Below are 27,851 nucleotides of genomic sequence, written 5' to 3'. Positions count from 1 at the left end.
ACTGTCTTTGGAGAGGGGGAATGAAGCAATGTTTGCCTTGACTGGGAAGACTGAATAGTCCCAGAGAACAAGTTAGCTAAGTTAGTATTCAAGAGGTTTAAGTTTAGCTTAGGCTGCAGCAACATCAGGCGCAGTTCAAAGGGAAAGAACTGCTCTGAACTCAACACTAGCCACCACTAAGCTGGGCGTACGGTGCTCTTGGGACATGTCATGTATGACACCCACCCACCCAGTGGTTCACTGATGGGGGGAGGTTACTTCTTCTGGATCAAAACCCAACTAGAAAAACAAGCCAGTCTTGTTCTGGGGAAGAACACCAAGCTGAACATTATCCTGGGATAAATAGACCCCCAGTGTCACCCTGCAACCTTCGCTGGTGCATGGCCAGTGTCACAGAAAAGCAAAGCTGGTCTTGAGGCACCCAACACACATTCACAGATGGCACTAGCGTACAACACAGCATCACTTCAAACGCTTTTTTCTGGTAAAATGTGTTTGCCCAGGAGATTTTGTGAGCAGTCAGGTAGTTCTTGTGGCTTTCTGTGATCAGCAAAAAAAAAAAGAAAAAATCACGAAAACCATCCCACTGCATGCCCTGGCTAATCTGATCATATTGCCCCAGGTCCAGCAGTACAAAGACACAGTTGTGGTAGACAGAGCCCTCTCACAGGCACCCAGCCTCACACTTCCAGACATGATTTTTGCCTCTGGACTTCAAGCAGTGAGTCAACAGTATATGACAGATAAAGGCTTTTCCTTAGTGGACACAAACTTTCTATATATAAAACCTAAGTGTCTGAACCTCAGTAAAACCTTCATCTCTTCATCTGCTTGCAGAGATGAAGATTTTTTCTGCCATGTAAAGGTTGGCAAGATTTACAAGAAGAGAGTTTCCTTGTAGAAATGCTCTTTTCCCAAGGTCTCTACCCATCCTCTACAGTATCTGGAAAGAAACACTGGACAAAGACCTTCTTATAATTATTTTTAAAAAATAGTATTCCTAACATATGCTACAGAAATTCAGGAGAAACTAAAAAAGTGCCTTACTTGTGCATTACTGAAGATTAAGAAGAGTATGTAGAGGATGCAGAAAGCAGGACAAAAGACAACAGACTCCCTATGGGAGCTGGAGGCTAGGGCGGGAACAGGAGGTGGGGGGTAGGGACGGAGAGCAAGCAGGAAGCAGGGGCGATACAGATAAGGTGCAAGCAATTTTTCGAGTGCCTAGGGGTGGAGACGGAGGAACTGAATATTTGTAATGAGCAAAAGAAATATGACTCTGGAAGTCTTATTTTCTCTGTTGCCTTGTTCAAACAACTACGTAATAAGCCATTATACATAACCACAGCAGCAGTAATTTTTATATGTACATTATATGCACATAAACAGATTTGGTGAAAGTAGTTACTAAACACCAATACAATCAATCTTCTCCCTGTGACACTGAGTGCTAAGCCATCCACTTGTTCAGTATGGCTCTTGTCATATAATTAATTCCCCTCCTACTTTCTGCAGCTTCTTTCCTGCCCCCATAATTTCTACAGCGCTTTGGGGTTTAATATGTAACAATCTCTAATGACAACTGCTGTACATCTCTGAATCTTGAAGGGAAGTTGCTTCTGGCAGAAAATTAAAGGTTGAACTCTTAGCTGTAACTTTGGGCATGCTTAACTAATACTAGGCCATGAAACACAGCCTAATTAGTCAAACAGGTCTACTTAAAAAAAAAGATCCACATGATCTCACTGTCAGTTCTTACACTGAGTCATTTTGCAGACCAGTTGAAACAGAGCCCTGCATAATTCTCTAACATCAACAGCACCCTGCATTAATTGAAGTGGACTGGATCCCAACTGCAATAACCAGGTCACCCCCACCCTCTCCACTCAGTCTTTTTTTAACCCTTCTGTTTTTAAGACAAGACACAATCTAGCAGCCTCCAGGAAGTATCCAGTCTCACCTACATGGCCTCCTACATTTCTCAGATCTAATTTGTTTGCATGAAGATTACTTATACACAAGCTGTATGCACACGGAATGGTTTACTGCTAGGGCAAATTATTTTGCATGCAAACACAAAATGCAGGCAGCCAAGCCACTAACTGCCCAATTCACAAGCACAAACAGCCTTAGTGCTCTCAAACTTTTACATGCATATTAACTTGAGTGCAGTGAAATGCACCCATAATTTTCAAAGACCTGTTAAAACACCTTTAAAAATATGACTCAGGTCTTAAGTGTTCACATTTCTAAGTCAGTAAAAAGTGAAATCAAGTTGCATCAAATAATACTCTATTATCTAGGTAGTTATTAATCCCATGGTTTACTCCAAAATCAGTCACGTGACTTTGCTAAAGCTATGCCTGTCCAACATACCTTTTGCTGCACTGCTATGTCAATCTGCAGCATAAAGAAATACAGTGACCATCCACTACAACTTAACTGCCAAATTTCCTTAGAGAGGATGCAAAACTGCAGTATTACCAGCTCAGGCTGCTTTCATCAAGAGTAGCTAGTTTCATCACATCTGTGCCAGTCACTATGTCCATGAAAATAAATGCTTTGCTGGGTTTGTATCCTGCTAAAGTATCTCTAGTGGAGATGTGAAAATGCAATTTCACTATAAAAAGAAATACAGTGGAGTTAATAATTTCTTGCACTGGGCACATGGCCATCTTTTTTCATTGCTTCCAAACAGCCACTGCACTCTTAAGACCTAGGAAGCTGGCAATGTACAGACTTCAGGCCACTGCTTCTCTAGCTTTCCTGGGGTTGCAGGATGGTGTTTGTACCTCCTGGATGCCAAGCACCCTTTCTTAACAGGTAAGGACAGGTGGATGCTACATTTTGCCTTCCTCTACTGATGTGAGATCTTTAAGCAGTCTGTGCGGTTGCAACCAAGCCATAGTGAAAGAGAAACTTTTGAACTGTGATGAAGGAATGGCTAATTCATGTGTTTGCCTTCTCAAACTGGCACAGAGACCTGTACGGATCTGGGAGGTGCAGCACACCTACTAGTCTTTCCCTTTGCTAGAACAGAACTATTTTGCACCAGCTTTTCATAGGAAAGACATACATAGGGAGAGATTTTGCCAATACCTGGAGTTTTTTTGCTTTAAGAAGTTAGAAAATCCAGCCAAAAGACTGATGGAAAGTGTATGAGCACTATTTAATCAAATTTATATATTATGTACTTCTGAAACAAAATACTAGGAACCAAATACAACACCCGATAATTCAAACAAACTTAATAAGCAGTTTGAGATTCCAAACAATCTCCTGAAATTGCTACTCCTACAAGCCTCTTTCTTCTCACTTTTTGGTTGCAGAAGGTAAGGTGCCAGCAATCAATCTTAGAATAGGAGCTGATGAATTGAGGACATTTACAAAAATAGTACTAAAATACAGTTCGCAAACTGGTTGCTTACCAAAGAAACATGTTCAGCAGTTTCCTTCAGTGCAGCACTAAAAAATTACAAAACTTGTATTTCTTCTGTTTATGATTTTTGCAGTGGCCTAAGACATTTTCTTCTTCAGCTAATGTGCAAGTGACTCCAGGTTTCACTTCAAATATGTTCCAAGAATATTCAGGTTTCAGAGTCTAAACGCATGTATCCTGATACATAAGAACAGTGCACTATAACCAAACCACAGCTTTCTTTCCAGGTGAAGCTGATCTTCAAAACCTTTTAAAATGTACTAAAATAAGGCCAGCAGCGCATGCGGGAGTGTCCCAAGGGGGAATAGTAGTGGTCAGTCCTCCTTGTAATCATCTCCAAATGTTAAAGGTTTTGTGTTCTATTTCTTTCATTTTGCAGTGAAGTTCAAATGGTTTAAACAATTCCCCACAATGTTCACCAACATGGGAGAGAGGAAGAGCTGCTGCTAGATGCCACTCCTTCTGGGGAGTTAAGCACTTTCAGTAGAAAGCTTGTAGCTTTCTACCTATTCTGGGGGGGCTCCGAGTGGAGAACACTGATGGAATACAGTGGAGGTCACAAAACACTGCCAGGAACTAGATGCAGACAAGAAAGATGCACTAAAGAAGTAAACCAAACAAAACCCCAAACACACTAGCTGCTGCCTTCTCTGGCTTTTGTTTTTCTTTTGCTTCTTGCCCTCATATCTTGTCTGCAATCAGAAGAATGGCAAGAAAAGAAAATAAAAGGATAATGTGGTCAGAGGTATTTATTTAACCTACAATGTCCCAATAGCTTTTAAAAGTACGGTCAAGGATATTCTTCTCTGGGAAGAGACACATTTATTTCACACAGAAGGTTAGAATTTCTGTCATGTGTGACATTACTGAAACAATGTTGATGTTTTCATCCACCTAGATGACTGCAGGTGTTCCTCGCATCTTGTACTGAAGGAGCTAGCCATGCTGAAATCAAACAGAATCTGCGCCTTACCCTCTTTAATCTGATTTGGAAAAGAGGGAAGCTGATACATGTAGAGAGTATGCAGCATATCATACCAATGATTCTCAGAATGCAGTTGCTGGCTTTTGCTCAGACCCATGCGTTATGAACAAAATGGAGAAGAGAGTCTCCTGAACTGGGAAGCAGGGACAGCTAAGCAGCAGGCAGGTCAGGCCACTCAAAGAAGTGCACGGCACACTTTGGAGATGTGAGTTGCCACCACCTGTGGTACTAACAAATATTAAATAAGAGGTAGTGAGCTAACAGAAATATTTGGATATGGCTGTTCAATACCCTAAACTAGTTTTAAATCAACGCAACTGTGCTGCAGTTAGAAAAGGATAAGCAAGGGCAAAAAACTATAAATATAAAGCTGTATTTATGTACCTCCAGAATACAAACTAGAAATAACTTGCAAAGTCACTGAGAGTTACTAAATGCATGTTTTCCATAAAAGTAAGTTTACATAAATTACCCACTTTCACTAGCTTTTTTGTGCTAAGTCAACAATATCCATATGTTTTGGGCTTTCCTCCATACATTCATGTATGAGAATCCACACAATCTTTTATTTTCCTTCAACCTTTTATCACTAAGAGAAACATAGAAGAAAGAGGGTGAGAGAAGGAAGTAGAGAACAGGGATGTTTTAATATTTGGCTTTTAAACGTAAAAAGTAGGTGGAATACACTTTTTTCTTGGAAGTTTTCTGGCTTGGGAAAAAGCATTTTCTGTTTGAACTCATTCAGTCAGCTGAGCATGCAACAAATACTGAAAACAGATTTGGACCAAGAACCTGGTCCTTTGATTTATTTCACCTATAAAGATATTTCCATATAAAGGAAACCAATTATCAATTCTAAACTAACATCAGAGGGTATGAAAATCTGATCCCCCTGCACTCTTCCTGCACTGGCCCTGCTGATGATCCACAGTGACATCAGCACCCAGGAGCATTGAGCCTCTGTGGAAAGCATGATACAGCCACCTTTGTTTCTGTTTGAGAGCACACAACACAATTTGCATTTCCCAGCTTCCTTTCCCCACTTCCTGTGTGGAAGGTGACAAATAAGAATATTAAGAAGTTTGCGCAGCAGACCTCATAAATTACACACACACATGTATATATACACCCTCTCTGATTCCTATCACCCAGAGGTCTCTAGTGAGAATCATGAACACAGCCTATTAATCATCTCATCAGTAACACAGATAACCATCTTGGCCTCCCATCAAGCATCTTCTCTGGCTTAAATATGCCCTTAGGTTGCACAGCCCTAGGTGCAAGAGCTGCCAGGTCTCTCTGAAATTTCATCAGCATGATGACACTAGACACGTCATTCTGCAGCAGCCGGCTGAGCACAGCCATGTATTGGGAGCCTAAGTGATCCCTCAGCTACCATAAAGGCTAACAAGCACTTCTGTCCCCAGCTCTGCACACATGGAACAGCCAGATACTGCAAATGCAGCGATCTCAAGGAGGAGGCATTGTTCAGCTACAGCAACATACCTTCAGGCCTCCTAAAACAAAACACTGAATAAGCAACAGAACAGAATGGCTAGAGCACTAGACTGGCACTCAAAAAATAGAAACAGGACCTTGGTTTAGCCCCCCAAGGGCCATCACTCCCTGCTGCAAGGATGCCACTGCAGTGTTGTTGTCCAGCCCTGTCCCTGGATGGGCCTCAGGCTCATGCCTGCAGCCATGTCCCTAGCTCCGTCTCTGTCCCCATCTCCTGCTGCTGGATGGACCTTGGCTCTGGTGTGTTGCTTGCCATGCCTGGAGCTGTGGATGGACCCTGTTAGAGCACTTTTTGAAATCAAATTATGAAAAAGGCATTCTTCTGTGAAACTTCATTACCACTCTGCCAGACAAGCACAGATCACAAGAGCTCCAAAATAAAAGGATATGTATATGTATTAGCCCCTTACTCTTGGCATCAGGCCCATACTCCCCATTCTCATAACATTTACAGGGAAACTGGCATACAGGGAAACTGGCATACAGAACAGTACAGTAAACAAAAGGAAATTCTGTAACAATCAGGTCAAAGAGTACCAGACAAGCCTTAATCCCCCAAAAGTGAAGACAAGTCATACCTGGACAAGCAACTTGAAGCTGTAGTCACTGAAGTTAACAGATCTACTGTGGCGAAAGTAAGAAAACAGGCTCCCAAGCATCTGCAAAATAGCATAATTGAGGTTTATACTTTTAAATAATTATATTTGGAAAGTATTGCTAGGAAAAAAAAATAATCTTAAGGAATTTAAACATTCCAGATAACAACACTAGCACTTCAGCACCATCGGTCCTGCTGTGAGCACACACGCATGCATTGCCAGCACAGCTCAACTGCCAGCAGCTTCCTTCCTTGCTGAAAGGAGAATTGCTGGGCTTCCAGTGCCACTCTCAGCAAATTTCTACCTTGTAAGCAGCAAGTGTTTGTACAATGGAAATAATCCTATCAGCATTACCAGCTGTGTTCAAAGCACAAGAAACGCAAGCGCATACACTGCAAAACCCCAAAGTTTGTGCGTATGTAAACAATGTGCTTCTGGAAAGGCAGAGAGAATATTTTCAGAGTAAACAGCACAAAGATTTCAGCTCTTTTAGGATGTCAGAAGGCTGTCGTGATCAGCTGCTCACCTGCACTACTTGCCACCTGCTCAGCCAAGGCACCTCTGTAACTCACAGGGACTGCAACCACACCTCACGAATCACAGAATCACAGAATCACAGAACCCATTTTACCACCTTGCAAGGACACCAGCTTTGAGAACAGAAGAAACTTCCTCCCACAGCAGTCCAGCTTTTTAGCGTGCTACCTTCCCTCATGTTAGCTCGAAGCCATCAAAACACCAACCAATATCAGAGAAGGAAACGCAGCAAGAGGGAATAACTTTTGAACCTCACCACTCAGATTGCAGCCACTGTACCAGGGAGATAAGCAAGCAGCTCCTGCAGCTCCACATTCCCATTGGACACCAGAAAAATCTTCTAGAGGCATGAGAGGTGGAGAGAACAGACACACTAAAAGCACTCAGGCAGAACATCCCCACCCCAAAATACTCACTTTTAGAAACAGAGCTGCCCTCCAAGCCCCTGAGCATACATTCTCTTATGCAACTTTACCAGCAGCTGATGGAAGCATAAGGCTGCAGACATCAGGACTTGTAAGACTTGGACATTAAAGAGTCCACTCCTGAGCAGGAACATCTTGAACAGTGCCTTTTCCTCAGCTTTTGACTTGGGAGAAAGCAGGAGGAGTCAAGAGAAAAGGCTAATGCTTTCTTCTCTTAACTAAACCACCTACACATATGCTTTGCTCAAAATATGCACAATTAGGGCAAGTTATGGCTGGGCTAAGGAGACTGCGGAAGGAAGTTCTAGTCCCAGAGGAGAGAAAGGCCAAAGAAAAATGCTACAAAGAAAACTGTTTTCCTTAATGCCTGAAGGAAAACAAAACTGGGTGGACAGTGTTTTGGTCCAATCCTGGATGAAGCATACTCAAGCAAAACACCTGTCCAGGAGAAAACCTCACGGAACATACAAACATCTGGCCCATATTTTCAAGACAGCACTCATTAGAAGTTAGCTATCCACTGCTTCTAGCTCACCAACATCCAGTATGCCCAAAATCATTATTTTCCTATTGTCACAGCTTTCCCCTTTGCTTTGCAGGCCACCTAAACATACTACTTCTGCTCAGAGGAAAGTGTTTGACCACAGCGGCTATCAAGACTGCACAACATATGGCACAAAGACACTCTAGTCATGCAAGCCAACCAACCAAAATTATTGAATGACATTTGGCAAAGGCATCAAATTAAAAATGAACTGCTGTCTTATGAACAGCCTAAAAGCACACTTCACTGCATGCTTGCTGGTCCTTCTCTGCATACTGCAGGGTTCAAAAGGGACCCATGAAGCAAAAGTAGCTGTACCAGTGACAGCAGCCCAGCCATAGACACAACCAGGGCAGAAACAACCCTGAAGGGTGCAGCATACATTCAGCCTCTATCCCTGCTCATGAATGATGTGTCCGCACCTGACATTCAGTGCAGGCAGACCAGGGACCCAGGAAGGTGTTCCTCCTATGAGAAACAAAGAGTAATAACAAGGAAAACTGGAAAGAAGTATGTAAACTTGAGTGCAAGAACCCTCCCACTGTAAGGCAGGCCATCCATTTTGGAATGCTACTCACAGACTGAGCAGGGGTCTTCATCAGCTGAAAAAGGATCCAGGTTAGAGGCAAGCTGGCATCAGTTGCCAGAAGGCTGGCATGCAGCGGGGAGGAAACATGGACCCACACTGCAGGTCACCGCAAGCCAAATGGCTCCAGCATCCTCATTCCTCTCTGCACACAGGGAAAACTAAAAGTCCAGCACCTAAATACCCCTCATAGGCTTAGGTACCTGGACACCACAAACACTTGCAATAGGCTCTTTTTCTCTCTAGCTGCATCAAGACAGTATTTCAGGTCTGATCCACCATCTAGACACAGCATGATACCATGCAGTACAACTGAGGAAGACTGAGAGCACCAGAGTGTGAAAAACAGACTGGCCCCAGCTTTTTCTTTTTCTTTCTTAAAAACAATACAGTGTGCAGTTTGCATCAACATCCTCACAAAATGGCTCGATCTGTCCAGCACCTCAGAGGCTGGCTGCTGAGGAAAATCCAGAATGCAATTAAAACATGGCTTCCGCGAAGTTTCACTTCCCTCTGCAATTTTATAACCGTCTCATCCATCAATTTTGAAAGAATATTAATACTGGCATCAGCTGGCTCTCCACCTCCTCTGCTGAGCCAGCTTTTTTGAAGCCCTGTCCCTGCCTCTCAGCATCCAAACACAGATGCTGTGAGGAAGAGGAGACGGGGAGGTAAACCAAGGGTGAAGAGAGGCCAGTGGGGCACACCCAGCATGGGGCTACCCCACAAAGTAGCTGCTGCTTTCCCAGGGGAGCTATGGCAACTTACGGTGATCAAGATCTGCCCAAACATGCTTGCTTCAATAGGAAATCACACACACAAAATACAGAGAACAAGGTTGTGTCAGGGATTAACTGGTGCCTACACAAACACCAGACCAGATCCTTGGCATGCAGACTCACCACCACCTTCCAAGCTGGAGATGGCTAGGCCAGTGATGTACAATCTCTTTTTCCCCCAACTCTGAAAGATGTGTAGATCCCTCCATTGACACAAGCCATTTCTCCGAGTTACCTTTCACAGACTAACATCAGTGGCTCCCAAGTACCTTCAGACCACAGCTGAAAACCAGTCCATGTTTTTAGCAGTTTCTCCTTTTCAAATAGGTGAAGTTCAATACTTAGATACCAGTTCTTGGACGTACACACAGTGGTAATGCAGGGAGAATTGGCTGGTGCCATTTTTGGCATCTGCCTTATTAATTATTTTATAAAGGTGCACAGTTCATTGAGTCACTTGGAAATTTTTAAGACACTGTTCTGTCATTATCTTATGAATCTAGTTTGACATGGTTTATATGTATCATGGCCATGATTTATATCACAAACTCCCAAGAACACAAATCTAACTTTAAAATCATTCTCATCCCAACTGTTTCATTGCAGGTGAGCCTGGTCTGTTCCAAGACCCGATTTTGTTGGCAAATGTATTTTCTTTGCTAGTATTATCCAGCTTTCCTCATCTAGTTTAATGAAACAAAAAAGAAAAAACCCAAAGGACATGAAAAAGGCAAATAGTTATACCCATTTGAACATAATCAGAAATCTCTGCTTCATCTTCTCTTACTGCAGCATAAGGTTTATAACAACAGCCTTCCCCTCCTATGAAAAAAGCTGTAGGAAGAAATTCACTGTAAATTGGTCAGGAGACTGACATGCGGGCCAAAAGCACCTAATGGCTTGCTGGGATTACAGACATCACTTCTCCAGGAAGCAGCTGAGCTGCACCAACTTGCATTTCAGCTGGAAGCCCAGCCTCTCAATCTGCACACTCCTGCTTGCACTATCATGTTTCTATTCATTCCCAGAAAACAAAAAATCACAAGCATCCAGTCTTGCTCACTCTATGAACTGATGTAATTTCTATCACATATTCAAGCCCATAAAATGACACATCCACCTAGGCTTAATTGTAGAACGTAGGTGGGATCAAACAAGACTGCATAAAACGACACGCTGAGAAATGGGGCAGAGAGCAGCACATTCTTTAGGTGTAAACCTTTTTTATAGAATTGGTCTGAAGCAGCTGCTTATCCATTGTCTGATCTCAGAGAATGCCCACAGTAATGGCTCGGACTAAAAGTAAGGAAGATGAATCCCCTAAAATGCTTCCTACAAAGGTATTGGGCTGGGCTTTACCTGCAGCTTCAAGCAAGCAAAAAATACAGATCTAAATTGGAACCAAGACTGCACACAACCCTACCAGGGCACCTAGATATGAGGCCTCTGGAAAATTACAGGTGGCACCAGTAGTAACAAGAGATGGGAACAGGCTAGAGCGGTGGTACAAGAAAGCAATGGGAGAAGCAGGTGGCATTTGTTAGTGATGTACAGGAACTGAGGGGAAGAAGCTGGAACCAGGAAGGAGGAGTTCAAGGGGATGAGAAACTACGCTGCCACAGAGGGAAGAGGAGGACAGACACAGGCAAATCAGAGAGGACTCAGGAAGCACCAGAGCTCTGCAAGCTCCATCCTTAAATGGGATCTGAGGGTATCCTAGTCTGGGCTGCAAAACCCCCAGTACAGCAGCAGATGACCTGCTGAACATGCCACCCCTCTCTGGCAACTACCATCATCCACAGCCAAACAGTGCTCTTATGGATTAGAAATTAATGCTACAGCCCAAAGGTCTTCACCCTCTAGATGGCCTAGACTGCTGCAAATTCATGTGACAGGACTAATTCTTATCTCCACCTTTCCCCTTTGCACAGTTATAAAATTATGTTTAAACACAGCTATGTTAAATTTTTAATACAAAGATTGCAAACTTGATCACTCAAAATTAAGAGGTATCGTAATGAATACTGCCCATACAACCTTCACCCACGTCCTGTACCCATCTGCACCGATTCTGTCTCCAATTCGATGTCTGCAAATCATTTGAGCTGTGGAAATGAACCACTTTTGGAAAAAGACATGGTTGTGTGGTAAAAGCAACTGCTGTCTCAGACCCCTGCCTCACCCAGGTCAGGAAGATCAGCGAACAAGGCAATGCAGGAAGAAAAGCACAACTCCCTTGCTTGAGTAAGTTGGATGTAGCACCTGCAGGCAGGAATTACCTCTTTCTCCACTCCACAGTCTGCAAGATGCTCAGCAAATCCCTGAAACTAGTTTTAATTCAGGTGACCCCTTATCAGGACAGTCTCCACCCCATACAAAGCTAAGACAACTTGGACTAATCTACCAGAGTGCTAAGAGTTACAGCTGAGGTCAATTGTCCTTGTGCTTCAGCAGATGAACTGGTACATCATGCCAGGCATTCTGGAGTGAGTGAGAAATAAACTCCTCCCTAAGTATCATTTTGAGCAGCCATAATTGAAGGCATTTCAATCAGTTGAGCTTTATTTGCTCTTTGCTTCCATTCCTCAGCTATGAAAATGAAGACAGTGCCTGTACCTGGGATGCTGCAAGATTAAGAACTTCCCCACCTGCAAAGCCCCCAGGAAGGCATTGGCAGCACTGCTCAGTTCAAGGTTTGGGTGGAGCGTAAAATAAATAGATGTGGGGACACACGCAGAAAGTACATGAGGGGAAGAGAAAATGAATTATGCAGTAATTACCCATCCACTGAAAGAGGGACTCTGTGAAAGGGAAAAAATGATGCAATTACAGAATTAAAGATTGTATCATAATGCAGATGCAAAGGGGAGCTATGCAACGTTAGTCCTGGCGCATCCTTGCTTCTGTCCGCTTGATTTCATAACCCCATTGTTCTCCTAATGTCATTATTTTGTAAGTAGTTTTAATGTAACATAATTATGAGCTCATATGTTTATATCTTTTCATCATTAATAACATATGGAACAACTGGCAGACTCTGCTCCCAGCATGATTGATGCTTCCAGCAGATGGCTGTGAAAGGCTCACTTTCTTCCTCCTCTGAGGTAAAGAGCAGGGAGGAGAGGGGGAAGCTATATTTGAACTTCAGTTCCATGCACTAACGTTTGGAGATCTGGGGGATTCTCTCAGAGAATGAAACCAGGTCTAATATTAATCAACTGCTCTGAAACCAATTGGAACAGATCAGATTTAAAGAGCAGAATCACTGAGCAGCTGATGTGCTTTGCCCAAGGTCAAAAGGAAAGCTCCCCAAAGCCTGGACCTCAAATGACCCCACTGACTGCCTTCTGCCCAAGCTGTTGAATCCCTACCTCCCACATTAAAACTTGTTGAAGTATAATTATTGCTGTTAACTGTAGGTCAGGGAAGAAGCTGGTCACCTCCAGGCTGTCTTTGCTGGTGAATGCAGCCAATGAGCAACTCCTGAGAGCGTGTCATAGAAAAAATACAACTGCAAGCAAACATTACGGTTGTATGTGTTCATCCCAGATGATAATTGTTATGTCAGAGTTTTTAAGTAAATTACCCTGGCCACCTCAGACTTCAGGCAAATTGCCAGCACATTTCTGAGAGTCAGACATGCCTGGCTCACCATGCTACCTTCATGAGGAAAAGCAGCTGCAATGCCAACAACCTAACTTGTTTTATTTGCAGATGATATGGCAAGAGGCAGTGCATCTAACGGCACGCTTGCTTCATGCTTTATAGTCTTATTTGTCTTTGTGTGCCCCCATTTGTTCACACACACACACTCCCTTTCTTCTAGAGTAGTAATTTTACTTTGTCTAAGGGTTGCTGGCAGCTTTACAGTACAAACTTTACACACTCTGTTGTTGCTAACAAAGCCAGCTTCACTTCCATCTTTCCCCATCCCCATAGAGAGCAGAGCCTACAAAGCCCGTGAGCCGCAGCCAGTCAGAACCTGCAGTGCTCCATGCTCTCAGGCCACACCAGCTCTCTCCAGTGCACATCTTCCGGAAAAGCTCCACCATGGAAAAGTCAGTCATGGTGGTGGAAGCATTGCAATCCTTCCCCTTTGGCATGCAACCCACTCAATTTGGTTTAAAACCTAATGGAGAAAGCACTACACCAACATTAAATGTATCTGGTTAGCACTATACAGTTACGAAGAACAGGCAGAAATGTTACAGCAGTAGCATTCTACCTTACAACTGCCTCTTTCAGGATTTCTCACACTGAAGCTTGGGTGGCCAGAGCTGTCAGAGGAGGGATATGCACAGGATGTATGGCCCGAGCCTCAGAGCCCATTCTTAGCTACCACAGTCATCAACCGTGCCATGATGCCCCTGGTATGAGTTGATGCCCAGCAGGAAAAGTAAGGGAAGCCAAACACATTCTCCTTCACCAAGTACCACATCTCTGTAGTGCAGAGACTTATGCTCAGACGCCAAAGATGTCCAGCCCTGCTTCTGGCAGGTAGTTTGGGGGGGGGGGGGAGAGAGGGAGTAGTGTCTGCCTTTGCCCTGCTGGCATGGCTTAGTGCTCCACATCCTCCATAACCCATAATGGGTTATACAGCTACACAGCTCCTCCCTTCATCTCACCTTGACAGATGCATGTGATCCCAGCTGCATCACAGGCTGTCTGAAAAGGAGTGGCATACGGGTGCTTGAGATTCAGCTCAGCCCTCTAGGGTGACACTTAGTATTTCGACATTAGAGCAACACCGGCGGTCTCTGAAGAGTCACACTCTGTGCCCCAGGACAAACAGGCATGTATTGCCTGAAACTCAGCAGCAACAGAGAAGGTAAAAAAACATACACTGGCTGAAGAACTTCAGTGTGCACCCCACATATGCTCCTCAACACCCTATTTCTTATGCCACTGCCTGAGCAGATGCTGGTCTTTTTCTTCAGTCCAGGTCTGGAAGAATTGTGCCCATCGCACCCAGCACAGCTATACTGAAAAGCTGTCTAGCGCAGGCACTGCCCGGGTGAGGGCAAGGCTGCTTTTCCTAGTATAGCTTTGCCCAGATTCCTGAGGCAGACCACCCAATTCACCCATGCCAGACCAGCTGCATCTACACTGAAGTGCTTAGCAATACAAAAGCATGTCCCAAACATCTCACAGCACTGTATCTGCCCAAGTACATACCTGCCTGAAGTACTTTTGGGGAGGGGGCTGTGTGGGGATCAGAGGCTGTTTTCACCCACAGAAACTATTTTGAGTGAAACATACAGCTTTGAATGCCATCTTTTCATCAGTGTCAAATTAACATTTAAGTCAACAGGATGATGCTGGTGAACACCCAGATAACCATGCTGCCATTGCACACGTGCAAGTTTGCACACACACACACACACACACACACCTCTGCAAAAGTCCTGTCCAGGCTGCACATTCCATCTGCTCTGATACCCACCTCCGTTCAGCCCAAGGTGTCCTGGAGGTGAAGGAAAGGAAGCTCCAAGCCATGGCTGTCAGCCTGCCAGCCTTCCTAAATCTCAAGTGGCTTGACAAATAAAAGGGTAACAGCACCACAAGGAGGAATAACAAACAGGCCCCGTCTGCTGGAGATCTGTGTCTTCTGCCCCCTACCCCTCCACTGAGCTCCCTCCAGTATTGCCCAAACCTTCTCCCATGGAGACTACGCACACCTTGCGAGGTGGCAAGGGCTACAAAGCTGCTGCCTGTTTGATCACCACCACATATGCAATGCCTGGCTGGGCAGCTGCTACCAGGCAGACTGGAAGACTAGCTGAAAGCACTCTCCTTTCTCTTCAGAGAGAGCATTACTTCAAAGATTGCCCAGCCAGCCACTAATCTGAACAAAAACAAGCGGGAAATTAATGACCTTCAAGACTGCCAACCATTGGTGCAATCTGGTTGGAACTGGCCAAACGCAAGGGGCAGGAGACAGACAGCAGTTGTTTCCTGGGGAAACGAAGTTAAAATGAAATAAACCAAAACCAGATGAAAACTATGGTGCATTTGATTAGTGGTGTCTCAACGTTCCACTATGTCCCAGGAAACATCGGCTTAATCAAGCCTGCGAGCAGCACAGCACACGCTGCAGTTAAACTCTGTAACTGCCCAGTTTCTGTGCATTTGGAGCAGGAAGGGGCAAATTGCAAACTCATTTACAGCTGAAGGTTATTCCGAAGGGGCAGTTTCTGAAGTAGGAAGATGGGGAGGGCAAGGTCATTTGCATCTGAAAGAGGTGAAATACCTCCTCAGGGATGAAGGACTATTATTCAGCTCTAAGAATGGAAGCTGCTGGGGCTCCTCTCTCCTTCACAAGCCCCAGCCCTGGAGGTGATATCATCCCAGAGATTTCAGCATCTTTCCTCACCATCCACAGCGTCCCTCAGCCCACACTGCTGGCGCTTGGCCACCGGCACCAAGAGGTGACTTTGAGGCAGGAGTCAACTCTGCTGTGGATGGACCAACCCTTGCCAGCCCAGGATCAGGATCAGGATGTGGGGAGATGCTCCACAAGTAGCTGCTGCTGGGGAGGGCTGCAAGGGTTTCCTCTAATGCCATCTGGTTTGACAGACCATACTACAGAGTTACATTGGTTCTAAGGGCTTCTCTGCTTTCTTCGCAGAGCCCAGCACAGCAGCACCAAACATATTTGTGTAGAAAATAGCATCAGGAAGGCAAGCAGGCAACTCTAGACAGACTCTGAAACAGCTGCGGAATTTCTCTGGAAGAGCTGCTTACTGTGGGGGGGGGGGGGGGGGGGGAAGCCCAGCCTCCCATCTCACTTCCAGCCCACCCACTGGATAGAGGAAAAGCATAAGAACAGGAGAGAATTTAAGGCATGCCAGGATCCCAGGCTCTGGGAATTAGTTTCCCACATTCTCCACAAAAAGACAGCACTCACGCCCAAAATCTACTGCCTTGAACTCAGATCACGCACCATTTACTCAGCGGAATAACCATGCTCAAGCCAGTGAAACTACTTGCCTGAATCACTGCTACTTGATGTACAGAAGGGCTGCAGAACTTTGGCTGATAAATACAGGTAGGCACAAGGCAATGTAAGACCACCTAGGCCAGATCCTAGAGTCAACAGCTGTGTGGTTAACACCACACATCACCTGGTCTTTGGTGGTTATGCCAACTGATCAGGGTATCATCTAAATCATATGCCCCCCTCTAGACCTGTATCCTCCAGGCATCGTCAACTGATTGGGGCCACAGTCTGAAAAACATTTCACCGACTTGGAAAGCTAAATTCTGCTGGATAGGATGGCTTGAGCATTTAAGAGTCTAAGCTTCATTAGCTTCCAGCAAGATTTCAGTTCCCATGTGCAAACTAATGCTCCATAAAACTCCAGCAGAGAAGCACCACTGCTCCTGCTCTGTCAGTGTTGGTCCTAAGCAGGGTCAGCTCTTCCATAGTGTACCCAAACATGACATGGCATTTGTTCTCAGCACCATGCAAATAAAAAAGCTGTGCACTGCACACCCTGGAAAGCTTAAGAGAGGCAGCCCTGAGTTTAAAACCTTTGCATGCTAGCTTGCTTGTGAGCATCCCTGTTTCGTGTCACTAGGACAACACACATGACTAAAGTTAAAACCGTGTTGAAGCCTCCATCTGTCAGACTGTGGCTGATGGAGCTCCTGCTCCAGTTCATCAAGGGGTCAAGGTGAGAACCCTGAACTGGAGCCAGGAACAGGTACCGGCAAAAACATACCCACGGATTCTGGCAAAGCTGAAGGCTCAAGTGAGTCACCTGGGGAAGGGTGACCAGCACCCAGAAGCATCTACCTGCTATTCCCTGTGCACTCTGCTAAGCCATAGTGTATCTTGGATGAGTGGCTTATTCTGAGTTATTGTATTTGCATGTTTAATTTAAACACACTGTATTTATTGTCCTGCTGGCATTTCTAATCTGGATATTCTGCTGCCCAGTACTTCCAAAGATACTTCATAACGTGCATATAGAGCTTCCATCACGTGTGGCCCAACCAACTTTCCTCTCCCAGGGCAAACAGTAGAAAACAAACATCTTCACCTTCACATGCCTAGCAAGCTGTCCAAACTCTCCAACAGACCTCACAGGTTTCAGAGGTTTGGGCTTTTCAACTACACTGCCAACAACAGCATGTGCATGGGGAAAATTTTGCACAGAGCCCTGTCCCAAAGGTTATGGACACCCCAGTGCCACAGGCAGCAATCGCACCAGGCTGTCCCAGCTCTGTACTCCTCGCCCAGGGCTACTTTCACCTTTTGCCTTTTATGCAGTTAACAAGAAGCTGAGATCCAATTGCACACCGTTACATAGCCAAGAATAGCGTTTCCAGCAGAAGGCTTTTTCCTAAATTGCTATTATTATCATCCCATGAGCGCTGCATTAGTTCAGACTCAGTGGGCATTTCAAAAAAGCCTGTGACCCCAGCCTGGGTACAGAAAGGCTGAAAACAGGACCTTCCTGTACATCACAACTTGGAAGGTTACAAGTATTTTCCAGGGGCCTCATCCAGACTTACACAATAAACATCTCCGTATCAAAAAAGATCTCTGAAACATACTGTAAAAACAAACAAACCAACCATGGATCATATCGGTGAGAAGGAGGAAAAGAGTTTCAGCGAGGAAGCAAGAACTGTATTTGTAGTTCAACAGAATTACTGCGTTTATAGTTCAATTAATAGCACCTTATCAAAAGCCTGTTTGCTTTCCCTGTTTTTTTCCCTCTCTTTAAGATACCTATTACACAAACACACCCCTTCAAGCCTCCCCACCTAACAGCAACACATCCTAGGCGTATCCACAGCTCAGAGGAGGTAGAGAGCCGCTTCCAAGCATTCCCTCCGCCGGATGGCATGTCGGAACCCAGCGCCCGGGTGATGGATGGCGGCAGGGTTCCGAAACCGTATGTCGGTAGCTCGACCTCAGCCGGGTGGCAGCACCTAACCAGCGCCGTAGCGAGCACGGAAAGCCGCCACTCCGTAGAGCGGGGCTGCTGCCGGGGCAGGGTCTTCGCTCCTCTCTTCTCTGGTTAAAAGAAAAACTCAAGCTATTCCCTAAAACCCCAGCGAGATGCCTAGCGCTTAGTGACAGCGCCCGAGTTACCGCGGACCCTCTCTGCTGCCAGCGTAAGGGAGGGAGGGGGAATCAAGCGAAAAAGAAGGAGAAAACGCCAACCCCGGACCAACACGAGCCTCCAACCGAACCGAAGCATGCACCACACACCCACCAACACACACCCCGCCTGTAAGTTATCCGGGTTTACTTGCCCGCGCAGCCCAAGGAGAGCCCTCCTCCTCTCCGACCCACGCCGATGCGATCGGTGCAGGCGCAGCCCCGCCGGGTTTCAAAGTAACCTTCCCGCCCCGCCACCCGCGCGGGAGGCGGCGGGCACCGCGCAGCCCCGCGCACGTTTCCGCGGATCACCTGCGCCTCGCACCGCGCCTTGGCTTCACCCTCCCAGCGGGAGCCCCGCGAGGCGGCGGAGCCGGGGAGCGGCGGCGGCCGCTGCTGCTCCGCCCGGCGGAGGCTGCTCGCTCTGCCCGCACCCGCCGTGCGCGGCGGGGCCAGGCCGGGCAGGCGGTTACGAAACCCTCGGCTCCCCCTCGCCCGGGAGGGAGGCGTGGCGGGGGGCATCCGCGCCCGCCGGCCCCGCTCCCCGCCGCCGCGCCGCGAATGGGAGGAGGGAAAGGCGGCCCCACCGCCGCATCTACCGCACACGAGCATCTCCCGCCGGCCCCCGCGGGGCAGCCGAGAGGGAGCCCCGCCGGCAGGCAGCGGGCCACCACTGACCTTGCCGCTCTCCGCCGCCGTGCCTGCCCGCCGGGTGGCAGCCCCGTGCCCGCCGCCGCAGCCGGCGCCCTCTCCCCGCCAGCCGGCGCCGCCCCCCGTCAGTCCCCCCCGCCCGCCGGGGTGCGGGGCCGAGGCGGAGTCGAGGCGGCGGGAGCTCCGGAGCCGCCCCGAGCCCCGGTGCGTCCCGGGCCGGCCGCGGCTCCGTCGGGAGAGCGGCGGTGAGAGACCCCTTCCGCCGCCCCTGGCCGGGAGCCGGGCGGCTCCGCGCCAGCAAGCGCAGGCGCTGCCCTGCTCGGCCAGCGTGGAGAGGGCAAATGCAGCGCTCGGGAAGGGCTCTACGGTTTGAAGATGCAGCTCGTCCTGCCTCTCGTCACAGGGCAGGGACGATCGCACCTGAGTCCTCCTCGGTGCGGCTGGCGGAGCAGCGTGTCCTGCGCACCCAGCCCAGCCGCCTCCCCGAGGTGCGGGGTTGAGAAAGACACGGCACTAGGCAGGTTCTCAAGCTCGAGTAACTGGTGCCCTGAGCCTTGAACATAGGGCTTCAGAGCCAGCTGCGTTATTTTCTGCACATTAAAGTAATTAATAGGTACATGTGGCATGTTCTTACTATAGCGGACCTAGGGCTGGGCTGGGCAATAAGATCTTTTTATTCACTGCACCAAGGCCTATGCCTGCTACTGAGCACAGGACCACAGACTCGTTTGTGCACTGCCTGCAGAGAAAACAATCCTACTTACATCAACAGTAAAAAAAAATAAATCCATCCATAGCTCCCGGCGTCTCACACGGGATCGGTAAAGGCAAGCAGCAAGAGCTACAAATGGCAAGGGCAGATAAGCGTCTTTCACTCCTCACTGGCTTCTCCTTCTGCAGAGCCAGTGCTGTTTCGGGGCAAACAATTGCAAGTGGTGTGAAAGCAGACCTGCAGGTTATCCAGGTGCTGGTTTTAGTCTGAAGAACCCTCTCCTCTCCAGGTCCTGCAGCTCCATGGCAAAAGCATTGCCTAGGTAGGAGCAAGAACTCTATAATCGGCAAAATAAATAAATAATTTTCACTAAAGCCTACTTGGTTTCCTCCCCTTCTTCTCCCTGTCCTCTACAATGGGGCTATTTGCAGAGCAGGGTCTCCATCATGCCTAGCTTACCACTGGGAAGAGTCTATAATGCATTCACTAGTACAACTCCAGTTTCTACCATAAACATTTAAAACTCAATTACCGCTCCCAGAATGAACTCTTAAAGCAGATTTTTGCTTTCCACAGTGTTTCTTGGTTCAAACCTTCCTAATCAAATAATTGAGATAAACCAGAAGCAAATAGGCCAAATTTCAGCCACCACTTTGAGTCTGGTTCCCCACTCATGTCTGCCTCCAAAGTGTTAGTCGCCTCTCACCACGTATTTTACACCACAGGTATAAATTTAGCACACGCAGCTGACTTCCACTTCTCAGCTAGAAGGACCATGCAAAAGATATTGTGTCTCCCCTCATGCCACCCACTGACTAATCCAAGGAGCAAATGGCCAAGTTGCTTCTTCCCAGGCTTCCATTAGCTGGGCAGGGTGACAAAGGCCACAGACCATCCCTCTTCTGCTCTTGGGGTCAGGCCACAAGCCATAGCACCTGCCTTGGCCCACATCTTCCCACCCCGGCCACCCAAGGTTCCCCAGGTTTTGTTAAGAAGAAGCCTTTGGGATGCAGGGGAGGGGGGGTACATAGTTGTTTTTACAGTTACAGGTAATCCTTATGCCAAATTTACACTGGGTATTTGTGTAACACCCTGGTTTTGAAGAGACACACCAAGCTTGGGAAGCACAACTCCTTACATGCCTCTGCGTGCCAAAGCTCAACTATTCCCTAGATCAGTTCCCCCTTTCCTCCTTAGAAAATAAGTGACAGCTAATGCCCACAAGCAGTGCTATAGGACCAGGTCTCCATGGACACCAAAGAGGAAAATTCACCAAAGAGGAAAATGGAAACAAATGCCACCCCCTCATCTACGCACTGGCTAGCACTGCCTCAAATAGTGTCCAGCAGAGAGGCCAGGGACAACAGAGATGTAGGGACAGATAACCCGCTAGCTGAGACAAAGGTCCCACAAGGCAGCTGAAGAGATTTGGCACAATGACTTTGTTAATTATATTGCTATTGTTGCTGCTGTGCTTTTATCATTACAGCAGTTTAGACAGCTCTTCTGAGAGAAAGGCACCCACATGCACCTCCAGCTGGGTTAAGTGGACAGCAAAGAAGTACTTCTGCTCCTGCATGCAAATACAAGGTCCTCATTCTGGAGGGGCTAGCTGACTCCCTCTACAGAATGGATTAAAGTTAACTTAGGCACACAGCTCCTGGCAGAAGTACTACCAGATAGATGCAGCAGACAACGGGAAGGGGAAAGTAATTACTCCCAGGAGGATTTGTTCATTGCTGCTGCCATCCCCCAGGCTATACCTGTTATGAGAAGAAGAGTCTTTAAACCTCTAAGGAAGATATCTTGAAAAGTTCCTGGCAATAGGTTTGAAATAAAGAAAAGGGAATAGATTTCAGCTCCAGATTGCTGCTCACAGTTCATTCTAATAAAACTCTTTTCACAAGGATGCAGATTTGTAAAAAGCAGCAAGTTCTTTGGCACTGCCCTTTTTCCCTGATAAAAAAGGTGTAAAAGGGTTCATCCTGCGCAGGGGTGTGGAAGGACAGACAGAAGGAACAGCCTTATGCTCTGACCTGTAAAGGCACCTGTGTTCTCCTGCCCTGTGCTACTTTCTCACCAGTTTGGTTGGAACATGGGAGGGTGGTTTTTTTCCATCTTGGTTTTTCTAACAGTTTTGCTAAGCACATCACACCTGACAGCCAATTACAGCAAACTGCTCTCAGACATGTTCAGTCAAGCACAGCTCCTACTGGGGAGATGGGGTCCCTCATCATGCCTGGGGAGAACAGGAGTAATCCCTACAAGTTCTGGGATAGCACTGGGATGCCATTACAAAAGTAACTAACTCCTGGTTTCTCCATTATGATCACCAAGGGAACTCTAATAGGTAATATATTTATAAGACTTCAGTGTTAAACTTCAGCTCCAGGAGCGAGTCACCAAATAATCATAAAAACTAATTGGAGCTTGTGAGCATTTTAAAAATAATCAGCACATGGGGGATTCATTCCTTTCCTTTTCTGAGCCCACAGTGGAGACTTAAATCATATTCCCAAGATTTATCCTGTTACTAAGAGGCCTAGGCAATTTGTCAAGCCTTGTTTTCCAGAGAAGCAAAGTTTATATCATCATGATGTCTGTGTATCTTCCTGTCTTCCTGTTTTCCTTCAGTTGCTTTTGAAACCATTGGCCAGGCTGTCAAAGGAAGAGAAATCAAGGACAGTAATGTCCCTACTGTTTTTCTTTTTTAAACTGTTAATGGAGCAGAGGAAAGAAACTTCTTTCACACACACCCACCAAGCAAGAGGCAGGGAGAGCTCGGCACTTCTCCATTCTGGCCAGCAGCCAGCAAGCACACATGCATGAGACAACAGGACCTAACCAAACTTTAATAATATCCTCTGCTCAAATAACATCTTTCAGTGGGGAAAAATGAAGACTTCTATGGTCTCAGACCTCAGGGACTAATGGGAAAAAATTACATTAATCATTAAAATCGCTACTGAATCAGGTCCTGTCAAACCTTACATGTTGCACAAAAGCTTCACAGGAAGCAGTTGCTTAAAACCACGAGGCAAAAGTACAGCCCTTAGAGATTAAAAAGACATGTGTTGTTTGAAACAGGTTCAAGTCCCTCTGACCACAGGTAATTATCACTCCTCATATTGATACCCTGGGATAAAATCATGATGAATATTTTGGCTTATTGAAATCTGACAGGCTCGTACACATTCCCTCGTTCTCCTCCATAAAACACTGTTTTATTGCAGGCTTTAAAATATTCAGCAGAGTATTTTTACAGATTGCTAACCTGAAAATGGGCATGTAAAAAGGCCACATATCTGTGTTAACTCAGTTTAATAAATTACTTTGAAACCCCAGTTTCTCTCAAAAAACTCCAGAACTCTAGTTAGGAGAAGAGCCTTCTTCCCTGTGCTAATAGTAGAGGCTTCAAGCAGGAGAAGATGGTCAATGTGTTTACCATAGAATAACAACAAGTTCTGTATTTACTTGTATGCCATTTAGCCCACTTTTTGTTCTTAGGTTGCCTACAAAATATTGAGTAATAATTCTCTCCTGTGATAGTTTGTAAATGCTAATCTATTAACTATAACTTGAAAAATGAATGTGAATTGATATCTTTAGATACAAAATGTAGGAAAGTTGTTCTTTTAGTATCAGCTCTGCCTTTGCAATCAAAGGGGAGATGTTCCAGGAGATGATTCAGAGCAGCTTGGATACTCTGAGTCACCTTCTGCCTGGGCTAATCTCCCTCAACAGACAAGACAGGGGAAAAAGCTTCCTGTGCTGGAGTTTAGTGCCCAAAGATAAGCAGCACAAACAGCCCCCTGAGGCTCTCAATCCAGGAGAGCACTTGGGCCTGCTGATGCATCCCTTTGCCTCCCTCAGAGTAGTAGCCCAGCCCACAGCAGTCTCAGGGTGCTGCTTTGGAGGAGCCCCCAACCCTGTGTTTCACCAACCAAAGTCCCACCTGCAGCACTGCATCACCACCAGCCTCTGGGCAGGCTGTGAGGATGTGCCTGAGCTGTGCGGGAAGGCACCTCTGGAGATACTCTTGTCCAAACGCCTGCTCAAAGCAGGGGCAGAGACAGGAAAGCACTCGGGGCTGTCTCCTGCTGGGTTTTGAACATTTGTGGCCAGTGCAGAGTGCTGGATAAACACACCAGGGGTGTTATCGCAGCAGTTACTCTCTGTACAGTCCTGGATATTGTCTCTGCTGCTGCATCTGTCAAGAAATGAAAGAGTGAAAAGAAGCGTTTATGAGCTCTGGTAATCATCTGCAGAGATGCACTTTTATCTCTCCTTACACCATTACAAGGTGATGTTTAGAAAAATACACTGACATGAATCAAATCCTGATCCTGTTTTTTTACTGTACATCAGGATAGAGCCATACCTGTATCTTCTCAACAATTAATAGTTCACTGTCTATTAAACAAAAGGATAAACATCCATGTGAAAAATATTTTGACATCACTGGATTTCATTTACCAAAACTTGATTATTTTTTTTTTATTTTTTAAAGAAACTCTTCTGTTACCCGAAGCAACATTTTATTTGGTTCTGGGCATTAAATATATTGAAAGTCCATTAGCTAGACAGCCTCTCATTCATCCGTGTTAATTCACTCTCCTCCTCTGAAGTAGCCGAGGTTTAAGAAAATTACAGTCCTCATATACAAACACAACACAAATAAATGGCATGGAGATATTTCATCATAATTTACTAAGTGTAACAACTACTTCACTGTTCAGGACTTGCATACTAGAGCATCATGATGGCCCTTTGGCACCCGCCCACTGCAGAATAACTACCAATAGTACTGTCACTGACAAAAAGCTCTATCAAAAAGAAAGCTGAGATTGCAAATGCAAGCATTCAATATCAGAAAATGCCCAAATTAAGGCTGCCTGTGCGAGTCACTCCTGACATAATCATAGTCTTCAATTACATGAATGCATGCTGCTTTTCACAGCATCCTGGGCTCATTCCTCTTCAGTTGCAGAGATCTTGGCAGCACAACCCCATCATCCTGCTCCCCACTGCTGACCTCCATCGTCATGTTCCCCTGTGCCACCACCCAGTTCCATGTCCCAGGATCCCTATGCCCTTACCCCTGGTTTCCAGCCCTGGCTGGCCGCATTCCACTCTGCAGCACAATCATCTGCCCAGGTTTCCTTGACTGGCTGTTGCCCACATTTCACCCCAGCATTTTCCAGGCCATTTCCCACCCCAATTCCCAGACCAGATTTCTTACAGTGGAGCCCAAGTATCTTCTCCACTCCAAGTCCCCAGCCTCAATCTTTCTCTCTTGGCTGCTTTAGTTGACCTATTTATGCCACCTCTGCAAATAAAGGCCAGACTCTTCCTCCTCACTGTTTGGGATCCAGGAGGTGAATGACACAGAGCACAAGTCTCTGTGGCTGTGCCTGAAGGCACCAAGAAAGTTGCCAGAAACCTTCCTGCTCAGTCCCTGCAGCCATAGACCAGAGCACCATCTCCACAGACTGAAACATCAATGAGGTCAGCAGACAGACTTACAAGCCTCTACCAGGTGCGTGCAAACTGCAGTTTTCCAAGGGTTTATAACTTGGCTGAATCTGGGCATTACAGATTCAATATATTCTATACAAAAGACACATGCACGAAACTAGATTTCCCACATAATGTTATCACTGTCTGATGGTGGTTTCCTTTTCCAAAACAGAATGGTTTCTAGAAGAAGCTGTTCTGGGAAAAAAAAAAAAACCAAACAAACAAACTATAAAGAGCTGAACAGCCAGAAACATCCCTCCACAATCAGACTGAGGTAGTCATCTGGCACAGAAAATATTAGCCCAAAAAGTTAAGGTTTCAACAAGTTAGAGAATACGCAAAAGAAAAGTGGTACAAGTCCACTCTGGCATTAATTAAAGTGAACGGAGTAGGAGGAAGGTTATTTTAGCTCAAGTACCGCATGTGTTACCTCTAGGGTAGTAAGAGTCCACAGTTCACCTTACAGGCCTTGAGAAGATGAAATCGTGCTGTGTAAACACTCTAAACACAGTTCATTAGGACCAAAGAGCCCAGCAGGTTCAGGGTGTTTTACAGCCCTTTGACTGGTGTTATAAAACCTGTGGTAACAGAACTCCCATCCTGTGCTGAGCAATGAAAGTCCAGTGATCATCAAGACAAGACCTGCCATGCGTGTACTTTAGCAGAGAAAAAAGCAAGGTGTAGAATTCTCTGTTTATGCAGACTTTTTTACTTGGCTTGTTTATACTACACATTTGCAAACCAGTGACTGATCTTGCCAGCCCTTACTTGCATGAGAAGCTACATGAAGCATCCTCAGCTGAGTAACTTTACTCACATAGTTAAGTGTTAACAGCATTAGGACTGAGGGCTGGATTTTCAGTGTCAAACCCGAAACACACAAGGTAAAACAAGCATGCTGAGATGTTCATGTGCTCACCATTAGCATGGCAGTAAATGTGCTTCATCCTGAAAATTACAGAATTTAGAAGTAATACTGCATCTGCAGATTCACCACCATTTCAAATGAAGTAACAAAGCTACCAAGCAAATCCCATGGATTTGCTGGGATAGACAATATGGCTAGTTAAGTACATCAATATGAAGTAAATCTGTTTTTTTACTGGCACATCTGAAAATGAGAGCACCCTCAGCAACAGGGACGTCATTGCTGGTGGCTGGGAAGTAATCAAAACCAGTGCTGTCCCCACAAGAGGTGCCTGATCAGACTGCCCTGGTTGAGGTTATCCTTGCATGGCAGTCTGTCATTCAGAGCCTCTTCCTGCAGTTCTCACACCCCTGGAAGAAGCTAGGGGGATTTCAGTGGTGCCTGCTTTGGAGACTATACATGCAAGCAAAGGTCTTCAGGCCAGATCTGCCAGGGCAGTGGCAGTTAAAACTATGTCAGCATGTAGAGAGTCCAGTGGATTGCAATTGCTGCTGTATGTCCTGGCTTTTCCACTCCTGCTCTGCTGGAAACAAGATAGTGCTGAGATCATTTTGGACCTACCAGCTGATAAAACCCTTGTGGCTGCAGGGGTACAGACGCTCGTTGCCGGGAGGGGTCCTACCACTAATGTGGCAGAGCTGTATCTGTTCTACCACAGTCGTGGGAGAGGTCTCTAAAACACTGTCTTTTCCCAGCCTCCCTCAGTTAGTGTGTGTTTTTCCAAATGACCCGCTTATGGTGCAAGAGGGAGTAAGATTCTTATTAAACTCATAGATCCATCCCATTAACACTCACCCTCCTAGAGCTCCAGTCATGCGCGTTCATGTTTTCCAGTGCAACCCCACTTATATCACATTTAATATTGCTGCCAGAATATATGTACAGAGGTTCCTAGTGCAGACTAGTGCTGTGACACTTGCCCGATCCATGTGTCTGTTAATCCTGTGACATGTCTTCTATATGTGCCTCTGATTAAAGAGTTGTTTGAAACCATTATTTACATCTCCATTAAAGGGGCACAGGCCTCCTTAGAGATCTGTCTGAAGAGCATGAAGATGAGAATGAAGGGCAAAATATTACCCCAGCCCCATTTCTGAAGTCAGATGGGACTTACACCCTTAAATCACTAGGAAGCTTTTGGAAAAGTTACCATGTCACTATCTGAACGGATAAAAATTACCTGTGAGAAGAAAGGCTTTTCTTTTAAACACCTTTTTATGCTTGGAAAAGGCCTCCCCTTACTCAGGGGAAGAAAGAAAAGGATTAAAATCCTTTTGTCTTGCCTTTCTCAACTTCCCAGCTTTCCCACTGGATAAACGGCTCAGCAAATCAAAACCTTCGAAGAGGCCAAAGGGTACAGGTGGGTGTCAGTCTCAGGGGTGCAAGCCTTGCAAAGCCACACCAGTTACGAGTAGAGGAGTTTGCATTGGCTACAACAGGACTTGGAGGGTCCCGTAAAGACATTGATTTCTGTTAGAGCTGACATCCCAACCCACCTGTCTGCAAGGAGAGA

General features: G+C 46.0%; 1 protein-coding gene across 8 annotated transcripts in view; it reads right to left on the bottom strand.

Moving 5' to 3' along the window:
- The window catches only part of RNF152 (ring finger protein 152), a 45,983-nt gene extending 26,692 nt beyond the window's left edge, over positions 1-19,291 (bottom strand). Inside the window, exons 1-2 of one of the 8 annotated variants that reach the window (XM_065667534.1) lie at positions 19,206-19,291; positions 6,521-6,601 (exon numbers count right to left, since the gene is read on the bottom strand). The gene's annotated coding sequence lies outside the window, so the exon portion shown is untranslated. The other 7 variants (XM_065667532.1, XM_065667535.1, XM_065667536.1 and 4 more) reach the window with 7 other exon arrangements.
- Between the last annotated feature and the right edge of the window lie 8,560 nt (positions 19,292-27,851).

This window comes from Lathamus discolor, chromosome 2, assembly GCF_037157495.1.
Source record: "Lathamus discolor isolate bLatDis1 chromosome 2, bLatDis1.hap1, whole genome shotgun sequence".
In the NCBI taxonomy this organism is placed as follows: domain Eukaryota; kingdom Metazoa; phylum Chordata; class Aves; order Psittaciformes; family Psittacidae; genus Lathamus; species Lathamus discolor.
This window is presented reverse-complemented; position numbering and strand designations above follow the sequence as displayed.